The sequence below is a fragment of the Cyprinus carpio genome, unplaced genomic scaffold, assembly GCF_018340385.1.
Source record: "Cyprinus carpio isolate SPL01 unplaced genomic scaffold, ASM1834038v1 S000006557, whole genome shotgun sequence".
Lineage (NCBI taxonomy): Eukaryota > Metazoa > Chordata > Actinopteri > Cypriniformes > Cyprinidae > Cyprinus > Cyprinus carpio.
The window spans coordinates 83,217-101,285 of NW_024879219.1; the positions used below are offsets into that span (position 1 = coordinate 83,217).

The 18,069-nt window shown below is 35.8% G+C and overlaps 3 long non-coding RNA genes across 3 annotated transcripts in view; 1 reads left to right on the forward strand and 2 right to left on the reverse strand.

Annotated features, from left to right (window-relative positions):
• The window catches only part of LOC122144006, a 55,716-nt gene extending 41,493 nt beyond the window's left edge, over window positions 1-14,223 (forward strand). The window contains exon 2 of the long non-coding RNA XR_006159486.1: window positions 13,688-14,223. This is a non-coding gene — a long non-coding RNA (uncharacterized LOC122144006). The remainder of the gene's footprint in view (window positions 1-13,687) is intronic.
• LOC109096159 lies at window positions 4,037-7,314 on the reverse strand. The gene is made up of 3 exons (XR_006159485.1): window positions 6,215-7,314; window positions 4,895-5,221; window positions 4,037-4,730 (listed from the first exon to the last, which is right to left on the reverse strand). It is a non-coding gene; the product is annotated as an uncharacterized LOC109096159 (long non-coding RNA).
• A 2,360-nt stretch (window positions 14,224-16,583) lies between the features above and the next one.
• LOC122144011 lies at window positions 16,584-17,773 on the reverse strand. The gene is made up of 3 exons (XR_006159494.1): window positions 17,474-17,773; window positions 17,151-17,261; window positions 16,584-16,969 (listed from the first exon to the last, which is right to left on the reverse strand). It is a non-coding gene; the product is annotated as an uncharacterized LOC122144011 (long non-coding RNA).
• Between the last annotated feature and the right edge of the window lie 296 nt (window positions 17,774-18,069).

Genomic DNA, 18,069 nt, shown 5'->3' on the forward strand with positions numbered 1-18,069 from the left:
GATCTGGCTCAGTGTCACACTTGCTGCGCCATTCCCCCTCACACGGGGATGCGAGTGCCTTTCTTCTCCCAGTAGAGTTCCCTGGTTGGTGAACCCTGGTTGAGCGTCCTCCAGCACCCTCGGCAGTCATTACCCCTTGGGAAATCCCATATGTGTATTCTTCCACAGTAAGGTTTCCCTTTGGTAAACCTGTGTCTTTCCTTGACAGACCCGCTCTGTCAGTCTCTTCTGGCAGTTGTTCCATCCCTACTTTAAGGTAGGACCTGCCTCAGAGACCTGTTCCATATGTTGTACTGCCTCCTGGGTAAGTCCATACCAGTATCTCCACGTCACCTCCCTATGGGTAGAATGTGGTCTCCTTAGCGACCTTTCTCCTTAAGACTCGATTTCCCATTGTTTTGCCAGGCTGAAAGAACAAATAGGAAATAAAAAAATCAATCTTTCACTGAAAGTTACAATCCCTTCCAAAACTTTTTTTGTGGATGGAACAGCAGCATGGCCTTATCCAGCAGCGATGTACTCACCCTTTTGGTCTCCTTAAAGTCCCTGTTAAGTCAAATTTAAGTATGTGTTCTGAGTTTGTCATACCACAGAAAAATGTGTTATTAGCCACCCAGCAAAATTTTAATGATAAAAAAAGCCAGTAAGTATATAAAATAATCAAAATCTCGAAAAAATGAGCAGTAGTCTCAGCTCTCAAACGCTGGGGGCGTGTCTGCTGGCTGTGCTGAAACCACGCCCACTCACGGGAAAGCTGCAGTCACCACACTCAACTGTCACCGCTACAGCCAGAATGGATGCTCCTAACAGCTTAATTGGTTGTACAAAACCATATACAGTATGTTTGAGCCTCCAGCGTAAGTAACAGTATGACAGTAACTCGTGGTTGAGCGGCGAACTGATGCGAATGTGCTCTATTTATATTGTTAGGGGTGGGCCAGGAGCTCAGGGGGACGCAGTGCGTCATCAATCCCCCATTTTAGCCCCGCCCAAAAAATCCAGATCACAGCAATGGTGAGAAACTGTTTAACGGTCTAACTACACAATTCAGTGTTTTACAGTTCACAGTCTTTGTAATATGTTTTAGCAATACATTTCTAACATGTATAATGTGTTTAGACATTTTTTTTGAAATTGCCTTTACAGGGACTTTAAGTACCAAGGTCAGTGAATTTGTGCTGGGGCTTTGGGAAGGTTACGACCTTAGCGTAGCTTTTGTGACGCGCTGTGGCTTGTCAACAATTGCAGCGCCACAGGGGTTGTAACGGGGTTCAGCTTGTGGTATTTTCCATGGACCCCATATGTCATTCGACATAACTCGTAGTGACCGACAGTTAGGGAACATCTTGGTTACGTACGTAACCCTCATTCCCTGATGGAGGGAATGGAGACGTGCCTCAACCTTTAACCATTCGCTGTTGCCGGGAGACGTTCTCGGCTTCTCAGCGTAAAACCTAATGAGTGGATGCACCTGTCGCCTATTTAGACCTGTATGCATGAAGAGTGGCTCAGTTATGCAAAATCCACTAGCCAATTTTCATTGGCATTTTCTCTTTAACTCAGAGATGATTGGCCTCCCAAGTGAGACCCCATATGTCATTCGACATAATGTCTCCATTCCCTCCACCAGAGAATGAGGGCTACGTACGTTCAGTTTGGAGATCACAGGAGCCATTGTGTAGGTTAACACTTGAGTATTTTAATAATTATATCATCATATATCATAAAACAAGTGACTAAACAAAACAATATTGTTACTAGTTCAATTATCATAATAAACGTTTTTTATTTCATGCAGCATATCTGTTGTCAAATTGCGTAAATGTATGTTGTCTGATCCAGGTCATTTTTTATGCATAATTATTAGAAGAACTGGGTAAATTAAGACTTTCTTCATAACTACAGATTTCATAATGTGTCTTATTTTTCAGTAAAACATAACATAAAACACTGTTGAATAGATTTGAAACTCTGAAAATAAGAACAGAAATAGCTGAATAAACCAGAAGAGAGTCTCTCAGGTTTATAAAGCATATTCTTCCCTTCAAGTTCCATAGTTAGTTCCTGTTCTTAGTTGTCAAAACATTTACTTCCTCATATTCTTATAAATTACAGTTTCCATAAGTTACTTTACTTTACTTTACTTTAAGTTACTTTATTTTCTTCTTCTTTTATTTTATTAAAAAGGAAGCATGCACAAAAGAAAACATAATTGAATCTGTTATACCATCTTGTACATTCTTAAGACACTAAAAACTAAAGCTTACTGTAAATATAGTGATTTATATTAAGAAGATATGTTGGGTTTGGGAGCAGTATAAGGCCTTGAGTAAGGGGAAAGAAGCTTTCATAACACATTTTACAAAAGCTTACAAAAATAATTATTGTAGAATTATATTAATCTGTAGAATTCAACAATATTGTTCACCCCGGATATGTTTTAGTTTAAGATGATTAATGGCTTCAGTAACCTCATCAACATAAAGAGGCTTCCTCTTTGCATCTTTTTACATTGTAATGAAGCTATATATATATATATATATAGATATATATATATATATATATATATATATATATATACACACACACACACACACAAACCCAATTCCAAAAAAGTTGTATAAAGTTTGAATAAAAACAGAATGCAATGATGTGAAAGTTTCAAATTTCAATATTTTATTCAGCATACAACATAGATGACATATCAAATGTTTAAACTGAGAAACTTTATAATTTTAAGGGGAAAGTAAGTTTTATTGGCATCAACACATCTCAAAAAAGTTGGGACAAGGCCATGTTTACGACTATGTGGCATCCCCTCTTCTTTTTATAACAGTCTGCAAACGTCTGGGGACTGAGGAGACAAGGTGCTCAAGTTAAGGAATAGGAATGTTGTCCCATTCTTGTGTAATACAGGCTTCTAGTTGCTCAACTGTCTTAGGTCTTCTTTGTCGCATCTTCCTCTTTATGGAAATAAATTTCTCTATGGGTGAAAGATCTGGACTGCAGGCTGGCCATTTCAGTACCCGGATCCTTCTTCTACACAGCCATGATGTTGTAATTGATGCAGTATGTGGTCCGGCATTGTCATGTTGGAAAATGCAAGGTCTTCCCTGAAAGAGACGACGTCTGGATGGGAGCATATGTTGTTCTAGAACTTGGATATACCTTTCAGCATTGATGGTGCCTTTCCAGATGTGTAAGCTGCCCATGCCACACGCACTCATGCAACCCCATACCATCAGAGATGCAGGCTTCTGAAATGAGCGCTGATAACAACTTGGGTTGTCCTTGTCCTCTTTAGTCCGGATGACATGGCGTCCCAGTTTTCCAAAAAGATCTTAAAATTTTGATTCGTCTAACCACAGAACAGTTTTCCACTTTGCCACAGCCTTGGCCCAGAGAAAATGCCTGCACTTCTGGATCATGTTTAGATATGGCTTCTTTTTTGAACTATAGAGTTTTAACCGGCAACGGCAAATGGCACCGTGGATTGTGTTCACTGGCAATGTTTTCTGGAAGTATTCCTGAGCCCATGTTGTGATTTCCATTACAGTAACATTCCTGTATGTGATGCAGTGCCGTCTAAGGGCCCGAAGATCATGGGCATCCAGTATGGTTTTCCGGCTTAAACCCTTACGCACAGAGATTGTTCCAGATTCTCTGAATCTTTGGATGATATTATGCACTGTAGATGATGATAACTTCAAACTCTTTGCAATTTTTCTCTGAGAAACTCCTTTCTGATATTGCACCACTATTTTTTGCCACAGCATTGTGGGAATTGGTGATCCTCTGCCCATCTTGACTTCTGAGAGACACTGCCACTCTGAGAGGCTCTTTTTATACCCAATCATGTTGCCAATTGACCTAATAAGTTGCAAAATGGTCCTCCAGCTGTACCTTATATGTACATTTAACTTTTCTGGCCTCTTATTGCTACTTCCATTTTTACTCACAATTTGTACAGTGTCTCAACTCTTTTGGAATCGGGTTTGTGTATATATATATATATATATTACATAGTATAAAGCTCATAAAATATTTTTATAATATGAACAACAAGAAATGCATAAGAGTACAAAGCACATTTTTTTCTGGCAAACACAACATGAAGAAAGGACACTTGTGGTACAGAAATAAGGCTGAAATATATTGACAACTAAAAAAATGTTTGTTTGAGTGTTTCATGATCTTATTGTTACACAATAAGAACAAGCACTGTGTTTCTCTGTCAACAAGAGAAACACGGCACAAAACGGTGTAATGCATGTTTCACACTACAAGGGTGAGCGCAGAATGAAATATGCTTCATTAAAACTGCAGCATAAAATTTGATTTTGCACGACATGCCACTCACACTTCTGATGGTGAACATTTGTTACCATGGATGCCAGAAAACATACACTGCCAACGTTTGAGGTGCAAGCTGCCTTAAGTTTTATTTTTTATTTTTTCCTCCAGAAAGACACTATGAAAGTTGTACAAACTTGGCTAAAAGTGTAATTTAAGTTGCAATAAAGTCAGAAAGTGAGAGAAAGTGAGTTTAATTAAACCTTCAGTTTGCCACTGTTCCTTCTATATGGGAGCTTGAGTTATTTTTCTCTGCTTAAATATGAAATAGGCTATTATAGGAAAAACGAATACAGATAATGTAAAAACACAGATTAGTAATATCTTCCACCAGTTTAATTGTGTTTCTGGTCCATGATTTTCTTGTTCTGTTGATTCTGAAATATCAAAAAATAAATAAATAAATAAATAAATAAAAAACATTACTGCACTGTGAAAAACAGTAACAAAGCAATTCATGCTGTATACAAAATCATTCAGGTAGGAATTCAAGCTGTTTTTTATTTAAAACTTCAAAATTGAATTAACTATTTTTACCCACCTTTGATGATCAGGTGTACAGTCTCCTGTTCATCTGAAGGTGTGATATAGCAGATGAAGTCCCCTGCATCAGCATGAGTGAGATTGATGAGTTTGATGGAGAAATTTCCTCTCTCATACTCGTCAGGGAAAGTTTGCGCTCTGTTCATATACCGTGGGTCCTGTGTCTCTAAAGAATCTGTACCTTTAATTAAATCATAAATAGTCTCACTGTCTTTGTCTCTCCAAAACACATCAATGTCTTGAAGTTTAAGATCATGTTCAGCTGAATAACACGGCAGGATAACAGAACCACCAATAACAGCCTCTACTGTGACATCCAGAGACACTGAAATGAGAGAAATTGTAATTGTAAACAAAACATATGGCATTTATACGTGACATGAATTTATCATTTAAATTTAGTCCTGGGGCCCGTTCTTCGTAGGCTGCTAACTTAGTTAGCTGCATTTGATAGTTGACAATTTGGCATGATCTTGGATAATTTGGTTCTTTGAAACTCATCCTGGATTTACTGTCATAGCAACAGATCCGTAAGCTTAAACCTGCTCGATAGCAGCTTATTTCATCTAAACAGTGGAACTGATATTTAAAACCTATCCCAGCCACTGCTACTCTACTACAAAGGTACCCTACTAATCCGGGGACAATCATTTAAAATAATAATGTTTAATATATAATAATAATAATAATTATAATAATAATAATTAATAATTATATTAATATATAAAACATTTTGTCATCTCCATTCGATTATCTTCACAAAATGATCTTGTGGCCAGATTTCCATGAGTTAATATGTTGTGGCCACGACAAAACTAGCCTGTGTGCTCCGGTCACCGTAAATGCTTTGTTCGATGTTTTGGAGATCATCTAGTCTTCCCTGTGGATAACCTCTGACCTACTTTCTCTACGATCTGAATTTCTGCGTATTGAATTTTAAATATTGAATTTGATGTTTCTAATTTTTTCTTCATCTTGAAAACTTGAAGCTGTATTTTAAAAAACTGGACATTTGCAGTCTAATAATTCAGAAAAAAAAACCCTGCTGTTTAAAAATACATGTCTATTAAAAAAATCAATTGTCATAAATTTCAAATGTTCACTAGTCAAGTAAAAAAAAAAAAAAATTTCAATTCAGAACTATGTGAAATGCCACATAAAATCCACTTTTGTTAAATGACACGTGTCAATAATTAAAATTTACACAATTGAAATTAAATTAGTTTTGTCACATTATAAGCTCCATAAAGATCTGGCATCTTTTAAATCATCTCAGATATATTAAGCAAGGTACGAAGAACAGGCCCCAGATGTTCACCTTTGTTTATCAGCACTGCAAACAAACAGATGAAACAGCATCTGCAGAAACACAAAAAAACAAACACAATTTTATCTTTCTTAATCTTAGCCAGTTTAGCTTGACATTGGCAACAGGCTTGTTTGAGATGCACAGAACTGATCACCAGTGATCATTCAGGTTAGAAAAGCTCTCTTACTAGCTGTGTTGTCAATACTATCAAAAGATCTAGCTAGGCAAAGTTTGTTTACCAGCTGAACAAACCAAAAGTACGATGGAAAGTCACTCACTGCCATTAAAACTTAGAATATCACAGGTTTGGTTTTTGTGGTTAATTTGCCTGATCTACATTTCAAACGACAAACTGTGTGTCACAATAATTACACTACTAACGTTACTTCCAAGTAATGAAAACCTGCATAGACTTCACTAAATTTTTAAACACTTGTCAAATAATAACTCTCTTATTAACCTTGACTTAGAAAAAAATATTATTTTTATTTGTAAAGTTAAGCTGAAAATCTTTATAAAATAAACATTAAATGGGTTGTAAATGTTCACTGAACTTTCAAAATGCACACATTTACAACTAAATTAACAAATGTTTATATTTATTTCCCTTAACAAGATACTGTATGCTGCATAGGCCTAATTATTCTGTAGATGCTAAACTGTAATATGACTTAACAGTAAATGTTCATAAGGGAGCATCTTCACCCATCTTACCCTCCTGGTAAAATTTTTTATATCTTGAATGCATTGCAAGACTCGGTCAATCAAAATACTATCAATAAAAATAACAGCACATGCATCATGCCACGAAGAAAATACAACATGCTAATGCTAATGGCTACAACAGATATATGTCATAACCTGCAACTCGCTGATGACTAAATAATAAAACCATGATCATTGCATTAATGTCATTGAAATGCATTGTTTGTTTGTTAATGCTAGTTTAAGTGAGGATCAAAATAAACCAGGCCAAATACGAATGAGCAAATTTCACTTTTTGTACATATCGCGACAGATTAGATCTGAAATGTGTGGAATGTACGGCTCGTGTGAAAACGGAATATTACGAAGAAATTATGAACATACCTGATGATCATGTTGCCCCGATATTATTAATTCAGCTTGTAACTTCCACAATACTACTTTTGTGAAAAACAGAAAGTACCTAATTCGAACCCTTTCAGTGTTTCCGGGTAGCGGAAGTCGTCATACGGTTAAAGAAGAGGAAGAAAAAAAACTATAGTGGAGAACAGGAGAATAGCAAGTATTATTGTCATAAAAAACACAATCAAAAAGTCACGACTGCTTTTTTTTCAGTAAGAGAGGGAAAAAATTTAGTGAAATTGTTAAATTTACAGTCACCCCCACAGCCACTGTTTTACCTCTTTCCTGTTAGACACCCTTTCAAAAATAGACATGATTTCTGATTAAATAAAATGTCTTTCCTTATAACATTAGAAGAATCATTAAAATGTAACACAAAGTAAAATATAGGGCTATAACATAAAAAAGCGCCGATGCGCTGTTTGCTTTCAAACCAAAGCGTAAATACATGTAAAAAACGTATCCTTGTGGCGCGGCTGATACAGAAGAGCGTACGCCATCTGCGTACTAGTCAGATTTGTCAAAATAGCGCTACGCTGATTTGGAGAGACACAGAGGAGAGGAATTGTTGAATAAAATCGTTATGTTTGTTTTCTTCATGTACAAAAAGTATTCTCGTCGCTTCATAACGTTACGGTTGAATCACTGATGGCAGATGAACTATTCTGATGGTGCTTTTCATACTCTCCTGGACCTTGTCACTGTTATTTACTTGGCAGTCTATGGGACAGTCTCAAGCCTCCCTGTTTTCATCCAAAATATCTTAAATTGTGTTCCGAAGACGAACGGAGCTTTTACCGGTTTGGAACGACATGGGGGTAAGTGATTAATGACAAAATTTTCATTTTGCGGTGGAGTATCCCTTTAAAGTCCGCGTGAACTGTAAGTGCAGATCAAGGGCGCATACCTCGCAAGCACACTTCTGAATGCTAAAATGATGAATGGGACACCCTGGTCTCGTGGACTTAACGGTCATGCTCACGTGGTGGCCATTGTAAATCTGTAAGACCTTAAGTGCACATGAAGTGTTCCATTTGGGACGGGTCCATGTCGTCAGGTTGGACACTTCGTGCTTTCCGTAGAATGCTGAACCAGCGTCATTCATGGCTTTTTTATTCTTCATATCTTTAATAATCTCAAAATAATGTGTTAGTTCACTTGAATAATATGATGTTAGGTTTATTATTTGCACAATTTTGTTTGTGTAGCTACAGGTACGTCTCAATAAATTAGAATGTCATGGAAAAGTTCATTTATTTCAGTAATTCAACTCAAATTGTGAAACTTGTGTATTAAATAAATTCAGTGCACACATACTGAAGTAGTTTAAGTCTTTGGTTCTTTTAATTATGATGATTTTGTCTCATATTTAACAAAACAAACAAAAAAAAAACATCAATTCATCTCAACAAATTAGAATACTTCATAAGACCAATAAATAATAATAAAAAAAAAACATTTGTGAATTGTTGGCCTTCTGGAAAGTATGTTCATTTACTGTACATGTACTCAATACTTGGTAGGGCTCATTTTGCTTTAATTACTGCCTCAATTCGGCGTGGCATGGAGGTGATCAGTTTGTGGCACTGCTGAGGTGGTATGGAAGCCCAGGTTTCTTTGACAGTGGCCTTCAGCTCGTCTGCATTTTTTGGTCTCTTGTTTCTCATTTTCCTCTTGACAATACCCCATAGATTCTCCCTGGGGTTCAGGTCTGGTGAGTTTGCTGGCCAGTCAAGCACACCAACACCATGGTCACCAACTTTTGGTGCTTTTGGCAGTGTGGGCAGGTGCCAAATCCTGCTGGAAAATGGAATCAGCATCTTCAAAAAGCTGGTCAGCAGAAGGAAGCATGAAGTGTTCCAAGATTTCTTGGTAAATGGGTGCAGTGACGTTGGTTTTCAAAAAACACAAAGGACCAACACCAGCAGATGACATTGCACCCCAAATCATCACAGACTGTGGAAACTTAACACTGGACTTAACACTTCAAGCAACTTGGACTATGAGCTTCTCCACCCTTCCTCCAGACTCTAGGACCTTGGTTTCCAAAGAAATACAAAACTTGCTCTCATCTGAAAAGAGGACTTTGGACCACTGGGCAACAGTTCAGTTATTCTTCTCCTCAGCCCAGGTAAGACGCCTCTGACATTGTCTGTGTTTCAGGAGTGGCTTAACAAGAGGAATATGACAACTGTAGCCAAAATCCTTGACACGTCTGTGTGTGGTGGCTCTTGATGCCTTGACCCCAGCCTCAGTCCATTCCTTGTGAAGTTCACTCAAATTCTTGAAACGATTTTGCTCGACAATCCTCATAAGGCTGCGGTTCTCTCGGATGGTTGTGCATCTTTTTCTTCCACACTTTTTCCTTCCACTCAACTTTCTGTTAACATGCTTGGATACAGCACTCTGTGAACAGTCAGCTTCTTTGGCAATGAATGTTTGTGGCTTACCTTCCTTGTGAAGAGTCTCAATGATTGTTTTCTGGACAACTGTCAGATCAACAGTCTTCCCCATGATTGTGTAGCCTAGTGAACCAAACTGAGAGACCATTTTGAAGGCTCAGGAAACCTTTTGCAGGTGTTTTGAGTTGATTAGCTGATTGGCATGTCACCATATTCTAATTTGTTGAGATAGTGAATTGGTGCGTTTTTGTTAAATGTGAGCCAAAATCATCACAGTTAAAAGAACCAAAGGCTTAAACTACTTCAGTCTGTGTGCATTGATTTTATTTAATACACAAGTTTCACAATTTGTTATTTTTTTAAGGTTCTGCATTTTAACCTTTTCAGTATTGAGTTTAAAATATTCTAGCGGTCCCCCCAGAGTGAGTTTTTTTTTAAGGCGACCATTATTTTAGAACGTTCCCCTTACTGTTTCCATGGTGACGTGTCAGGCTTGTCACGTGACACACCGCGTATACAATAACACTGTATGACAGATGGAACGCTTTTATTTTGTTTTTCCTTTTTTTATTTAAAATATTCACAAATTCATGAAAAATTTGATATTCCGATTCATAAATATGTGTAAATGAGTGTGTTTTGTCGTTTAAAAACCTTTCTAAATGATCTTGATCGTGATCTGTAATGTGAGATGGGCGCCGCCATGTTTGTTCGCGCTGCAGTTCAGAGAGTCCTGTCAGTCAGATTTACAGCATGTGAATTAATTTCTCCCAAAATACAAGTAATAAGTGGCGGGTGAACTGGGAGAAGAATAGAGTGAACTTTATAGTTACTTAAACTATGTGTATCTGATATGAATAAAACACATCTGCAAATTAAATCTGAATGGATTGTTATTGTTGCTTCCATAGACATATGTGTTTACTTTTTTTTTAACTCTAAATGTATTGTTTTACTGTGTATTTAAATGTCTGAAACCTAAAATATGCATTATGTGGTTAAGAACACTGCATAGTTGTGATAATATGACAAGAACAGTGCACGTCTCTCTCTGGCTCAGCGCCAGACCACAGTTTGAATTTGGCAGTTATGCGACGTCACCGAACATTCTAAATCCAATATGTGGGACTGTACTCCCAGGGGCTCGGAAATAAAAATCCCATATGTGGGACTGTACCGGTTAATATACATTTAGACATTATCAAACACTCAATTTTGATAAGTTTAGATTTAAAAAAAAAAAAAAAAAAAAAAAAAATTTAAAAAGGTTTAATTACTCACAACCTAATGTAATTTTATGAAATTCAAAGACTCAATTGATTGTTAATGAATGCAAGCAAATATATAATTTAACCTGTAGTCAGTCAGTAGTCAGTAGTCTGTTAATCAGTGAGTAATTCTCAGCCCAGCACACACAGGACCTCAATCCAACCACACCCACAGCTAAAACTTCCTACTTCTCCTTCTGTCCTCTTACTGAGGCAGAAGTATCAAAACTTCTCCCCTCCAGCCATCCTACAACATGCCCTCTAGACCCAATCCCCTCACACCTCCTCCAAGCAATCTCTCTTACACTTTTATCAGCACTCACACACATCATCAACTCTTCTCTCCTCACTGGCATCTTCCCCACTGCATTCAAGCAGATTCAGGTAACCCCAGTCCTCAAAAAAACCTACATTAAACACTTCACTTACAGATAGCTACAGACCTGTCTCTCTCCTTCCATTCATAGTGAAAACCCTTGAAAGACTTGTTTTCAACCAGATATCATTGTTTCTCTTATAGAACAACAAACTGGATGCTAACCACTCAGGTTTCAGGAGTGGCCATTCAACTTAGACTGCGCTACTGCACTAAAAGCTGATTCCACATCATCAGTTCTTATTCTGCTGGATCTATCTGCTGCTTTTGACACTGTCAATCATCAGATCCTCCTGTCTGCCCTCTCATCACTGGGCATCACAGGGATTCCACTTCTCTGGTTTGAATCCTCTCACTGATAGGTATTTCAGGGTTGCCTGGGGAGGGGTGGTATCCAAAGCAATTCAACTTGTCACTGGGGTTCTTGGGTCTCTGATGATCTTGCAGGTTTGCATTGCACAACATCAGAAAATCAGACCCTTTCTAACGGAGCAAGCTGCACAACGTCTTGTCATTTCTAGGCTGGACTACTGCAATGCTCTTCTGGCTGGACTTCCATCAAGCAAAATCAAACCTCTACAAATGATTCAGAATGCAACGGCACGACTGGTCTTCAACGAGCCCAAAAGAGCCCATGTTACACCTCTCTTTATCTCCTTACACTGGCTACCGTTTGCGGCTCGCATCAAGTTCAAGACATTGATGCTTGCATATAGAACAGCCACAGGCTCAGCACCCGCCTACTTCCACTCACTACTTCAAATCTACATCCTCTCCAGAAGTCTGAGATCTGCTAGTGAGCGGCGCCTCGTGGTACCATCACAGACAGGCTCAAAATCACTTTCCAGAACATTCTCGTTCACCATTCCCAGCTGGTGGAATGATCTTCCCACCCCTATCCGGAATGCGGAATCCCTGACAATTTTCAAGCGACAGCTGAAAACTCATCTCTTTCGAAGCTTATTGACATCAAGATGAAAAATATAGATTATTTTTATTTATTCCTTCTCTTTCTAGCTTGTACTTATTTGAACAATGTCTAAAACTTGGTATTACAAGCACTTCCTGTGTCTGTTTGCCTCTTTAAGAAGAATTGCTTTATGTATCCCCGAATTGTAAGTCGCTTGCAAAGCGTCTGCGAAATGACTAAATGTAAATGTAAACCCAAAAAAAAGACGTAAAAAAAAAAAAAAAAAGTCTACCAACTGCATTCAGTTAGACTCTTTATTATTTAAAATATCCAGTGACGGCACTTTTCTTTGAGTGAGCAGTCTTCACAGAAACTTATTCGACCTCCTACAGGGAGAGAGGATTACAGAAACACAAAAAAAACTAAAAAAAAAATTAAATTTATAGTTTAACTACCTATTATCTAACAACAAACGTTAACTATAAAATGCTACAAAAAAAAAACCCACAACTGGCTAGACTCCTGAGAGGTCAAAAATCCGTTAAAATGTCTAAAAATGCAGTAATTTCTTCAATCTACCAGCGAGTTTTCTTGAGAAGCACTGAAATGAATGGGGATCAATGCTGGAACTATTGGTTGTTTGGAACTATTGACTGCTCCATGACATGCTTTACTTACACATTCCTCAGTTTCCTTTAACGTTTATGAGAGGGTTGCGACCAACTTGGTCGGTGTCTCGTCATAGCTGGGGGCTTGTCGTGAGGGAAAACAATCCTTTCTCCTGACTAAAAAAGCATGGTTAACCCAGTATGGCAAGCGTATATATAAAAATATAAACACAAATTTACCATTATTTATTCTTTTATTCCATGATTCCATAGACTGCTACTTGAAAACTGTCATTTTCTGCCATTAGATAGGCTCCACCCACAAAAAAACATCATTACTGTTTGCAGAAACAGAATTGGTCTATTGAAACAGTACATCCTTTACCAAATTTTTAAATGATTCATTAATTCCTTTAACACATCATTCAATGATAAGCAGAATTTGGTAGAAAAACGGGTGTGGCATCTTTTGACTTACAGTAGTGTTTATATCACCAGCATCCTGGAGTATCTCCATGCCTTAGTGAATGTAAAACATCAAACATCAGCTGACACGCAAACTAAACGACACGTATCTATGTATTTGAGAACCAGTCTGATCACTCTGATCAGAAAAAAACTTCAAAGACAAATATTAATGATAATAGATACATAACAAATGTGGGCCAAAAAGTTTGATTAATGTAACCATAAAGGAAAGGCACAAAACCAAATATGTGTGCTAATATGCCTATAAACCAATTTGAATGAAATTTGAATGGCAAATTTATGAAAAGGCTGTATGTTTGACATTTGATTCTCTCTCTTTCAGGTCAAAATGAAGACATCAGATCTTGACAGTGATGAAAAAGACAATGTATTGAGACGCAGAGACAGCAGGAATGTTTGAGAGTTCAGCAAAAGACACTTTAAATATTTGACTCTGAGCTGTGGCAAGATGCATGGAGAAATTTACAGTATACTGTGTAAAGTTTTAGACATATTACTGTAAAGTGAAAAACAAAGCCACAACAGGTTTATTTTAACAGTAAATCTTTATAAATCAAATCAATATTGCTCACCCTTTTAAAACAGCTTTTGTCATAGTTTTTATATTTTGTGAGAATGCTCACATACACAGTACTGTATATTTACATGAACTGAATAAGACAGAAGCCAAAAACCTTACTAAATAAATATGTCTGTAGCAATTAATGTTCACTGGCATAACTGAAGGGTTAAATGCTTATCAAATGAGCTTTATTGTTTTATGAGACCCCAAATGACCCCCGACCTCAATGTGATTTATTTTTTCAACACCTTCTTTAAACCATGAGTACATCTGTGATAAAATAATATTTTGCATTACCATTTTGTCTTTCTTTTGTGCTTCTTCAAAAAACCTTTACCACCAAACATAATAACAATCAAAATCAGGGTAATTATACTTATTAATCAAAAGCCTTTCAGTATAAAAATATATACAAACATTGATTGCAAATAACATATGTTAGCATGTGAACATAATATAAGTGGTGTGCACATTTGGAGTATTAAAAAGAATCAATGTTTGAACTCCAAATAAATGTCCCTTCATCATAACCAACCTCTTTAATGGTCTCTAAGGGCCCCAGTCGTGTGTTGGCACCTGAATATCATGAACACATGGAATTGGGCTCTTCTCACATTCTGCTGTTGAGAGTTTCCTCTCAAGCACCACTCATTTAACGAAAAACATCAGATTTTTATCACACTTCTGCATTCACAATTTCATATATCAACTTGACTTACTTTTTCATCTACTGCCCCCTAGAGCCTATATGCAAGAACTGCATAACATATATAACACTAAAAATCCTAGTTACCTATCATGAATGACCTGCAGAGGGCAGCAGAGGAGCCCTGATACAAACAGAAAAAACATTCAAGTGTCCAAAATTATAATGTTGACTGTCTTTACAGAAGCTGTTCGATCTGTCAGTGTAATGAAAATGAGATATTAATCAATATCACACTATAAGAGAAGCTGCTGTGCTGAATTATATATTAAGCTACATTTTATACAAAGCATTTATGAACAACATTGATAATAACAAAAGCCAAAGGGGATTCGTAGCTCTGACAACTGTATTTATTACACTCTATTTTTTAATACATCTAATGTTTATCTCACACAAAAAGGTTGTTGTATCTTTTAAACCTCTGTGTTTCTGCTCATCGTAAGAGATGTTGCATGCGTGGTCATACCCACCACAATCCTCCGGGATTTTATATGTTTCACTCCAGGGATTCGGTAAAAAAAAAAAAAAAAATTGGTGGTACACCAAGACAAATTGTTAGAAGCTTTTCACAGTGCTTTGGTATGCAAATTATAATGAATAAAAATACTAATTTAGAATCCACACATATGTGACATCATTTATACCAGAAATGACATCATTCAGGTCTCTTCGTGCAGAAAATGGTTAGTAGTATCATACTTTTTATTCATATTTTTGAGGCATATTATAGTCAGGGAAAGTACTGTCAAGCTAAACAGCTCCTGTCACACAAATTTAAGATAGAAATTATATTTTAATCCATAAGTATATACAATGTACTTATTTTATTGCTGCCATGTATGGTCTACACTACATGACTTTCTGAGCAGCACTTTAGATCTAAATAAACCATATGATTCAATTTCAGTGAGCTCTAGATATATAGATATATCTAGATACACAAAAAAAGCATCATGTCACAAGACAGAGTTTATACTGCAACGCTGCTGTTTCCATCTGAGCTATGAGAAATGAGTAACATAAATGTGTAAAGGTTTTAGAAAACCTTAACTCTAGACAAAGGTGACAGACGCTGTTTGTGAGCAAAACGACCAAACCAGTGGAACAAATTTCTGGTTTCGGTTTAACATTTCAGTTTATCCGTAATTTTTTATTTTTTTTTTTTTGTAGAAAATGTAGAATAACTGTTATTTTTATTACGAATTAATAGAAAATAGTTTAAATGAAATTATACAGATATGATAAAAGATCTGATATATGATTTTATTTAGATATTATTAAGATTATTAAATTTCTGCACCTGGACACCTACAAGCCTGAAAAATTAAAACATTGTTTAATTGGTGACTTTGTTTGGTTTATTTACAATTTCTGCTATTGCTTGTCATTTTGTATATTTGTTCTCTTCTTTAAATGTTTGTTCACTAGTCTTTAATAATATTTGAAATTTATATTTGTTAGGCTGGGCGTTTTTGCTTTGGTATTGAAATTGGAATCTAGAACTGCACAATTTAACTGGTATCTAAAATTTTGGTTTCTGTTTATTAGAATACAAGACAACATGGACCAAAAGAAATGATTTAGCATTTATCAGACGCCTTTATCCAAAGTGACTTACAAATGAGGACAACAGAAGCAATCAACTGAAGCATTAAAATAACTAAAAACAGAGCCAAAACTAAAAGCTAAAACTTTATGAATACTACCTATACACATTTTAAAAAATAAAGAAATTAGATAAAAATGACAAATGCATACAACAAAATTTCAAAACTTAACAGTTAAATGAAAAACAAAAAATAAAACTAAAGAAAATGAAAATATTAAAGAACAAAAAGGTATAAGAGTATAATAATGATTCTAACATAACACTAAGCCAAACATCAAAATAAATAAATAAAAATGAAAATAAAACAATAACATTTTATTTATTTATTAATTTATTTATTTAGCAAGGGATAAATACAATACACTTTTTCCTAAATACAAAATTATATAAAAACAATATGTTTTTATTTCTGAAATAGTTAACAAAGTAAGCAGAAGTACATTGGTAAATTGCTATTCACTACTGTATAAGGTCTAGCAGCCTTTGACTTCTTTTTCAATTGATTTATTGTTGCATACAAAAACATTTTAATGGCTAAATGTGAATGAACCAGATCAAAAACTTTACATCATACTTGATAAAGGAATTCCAATTAATCTGACAGTGAGGCTTAATGCATATTTAACTCATAAACCGTATCTTGTTCACTGTCCAGTAATGGTGGAAATATTACATTTCATTCAAATATTCAATATTCAGATGAATAGTTCTTCACCTTGGCGCACTGAAAGAGCAATGAGGAAAACAATTAGCATTTCAACTGCACTTAACCTAAAACTAATCTGAACAAAGATCTAATATAGTTTGTTGTACTTAAGTAAAACAATTAGTGTAAATATTTAAATAAAAAATAATAATAATGAATTTGAACAATTTTAAGATTTAAAATGTTTTCACATATTTACCTTATTGTACTTGCAATAGTTTTGCATCTTGAAGCCGATATGTAACTTTTGTCTGCAGATCAGCATTATAAACAGATTTTTCCAACCATTCTGCTTTTCTAGCGGTGAAAACTAAGAATGAAAGACAGTTCAGATTTAATATTTCTAAACTGTACCATATGGAGACACAAACATGCCAAACTAAAGTCAAAAGACTATGAAAAACCTCTTACTGCAGAAGAGCATAATATGGATATTTTCACAGACAGCACCACTGTGTTTTTACAGACAGCACCGCTAGTGTTTATTTATTGTGCTAATTTAATTTAAGAAGAATAACTCACTGATCAGCAGAATGAGCAGAAGTCCGTTCATCAGACCAGATATCATAATAATAATCTGCCATTGTGTTTGATTGTGACACTCAGTTAGTTGAACTGATTCTGTATAAAAAAAATAAATAAAAATAAAAATAAAAAACACATGCACAGTCTGTTACAGTCAGTCTTTTCCTGGAGCACAATAACAATGATACAGATTTACAGAACTAAATTAAATATTGACAAAAGATTCATCTCTATGTGGAGCAACCGATGAGAGGGCTTAATTTTTTTCTAATAAAACTATACTAAAAAACAAATGTAAATAATCACACTGATTATCAGACTGTTTTAATCACTACAGAAGTAAATTAACTCACCGCTGAAGTATATTCTGGTGCTGTTGCTGAATTTTAGAGGTGTTTCTGTGTTCATAAAGTAATAAACTTCTAATTCATCAGCAGTCACATTATTAATAACCAGACGATGTTTTAAACTGCAATGAATATTTCTTTCTGAATATTTTATTATGGTAAAAAGGTGATTTTGTTTGTGTTGAGAATGATCGTAGAATCACTGTTGGAGGATCTGCTGTTTTCAGTAAAATCCAATAAACATCA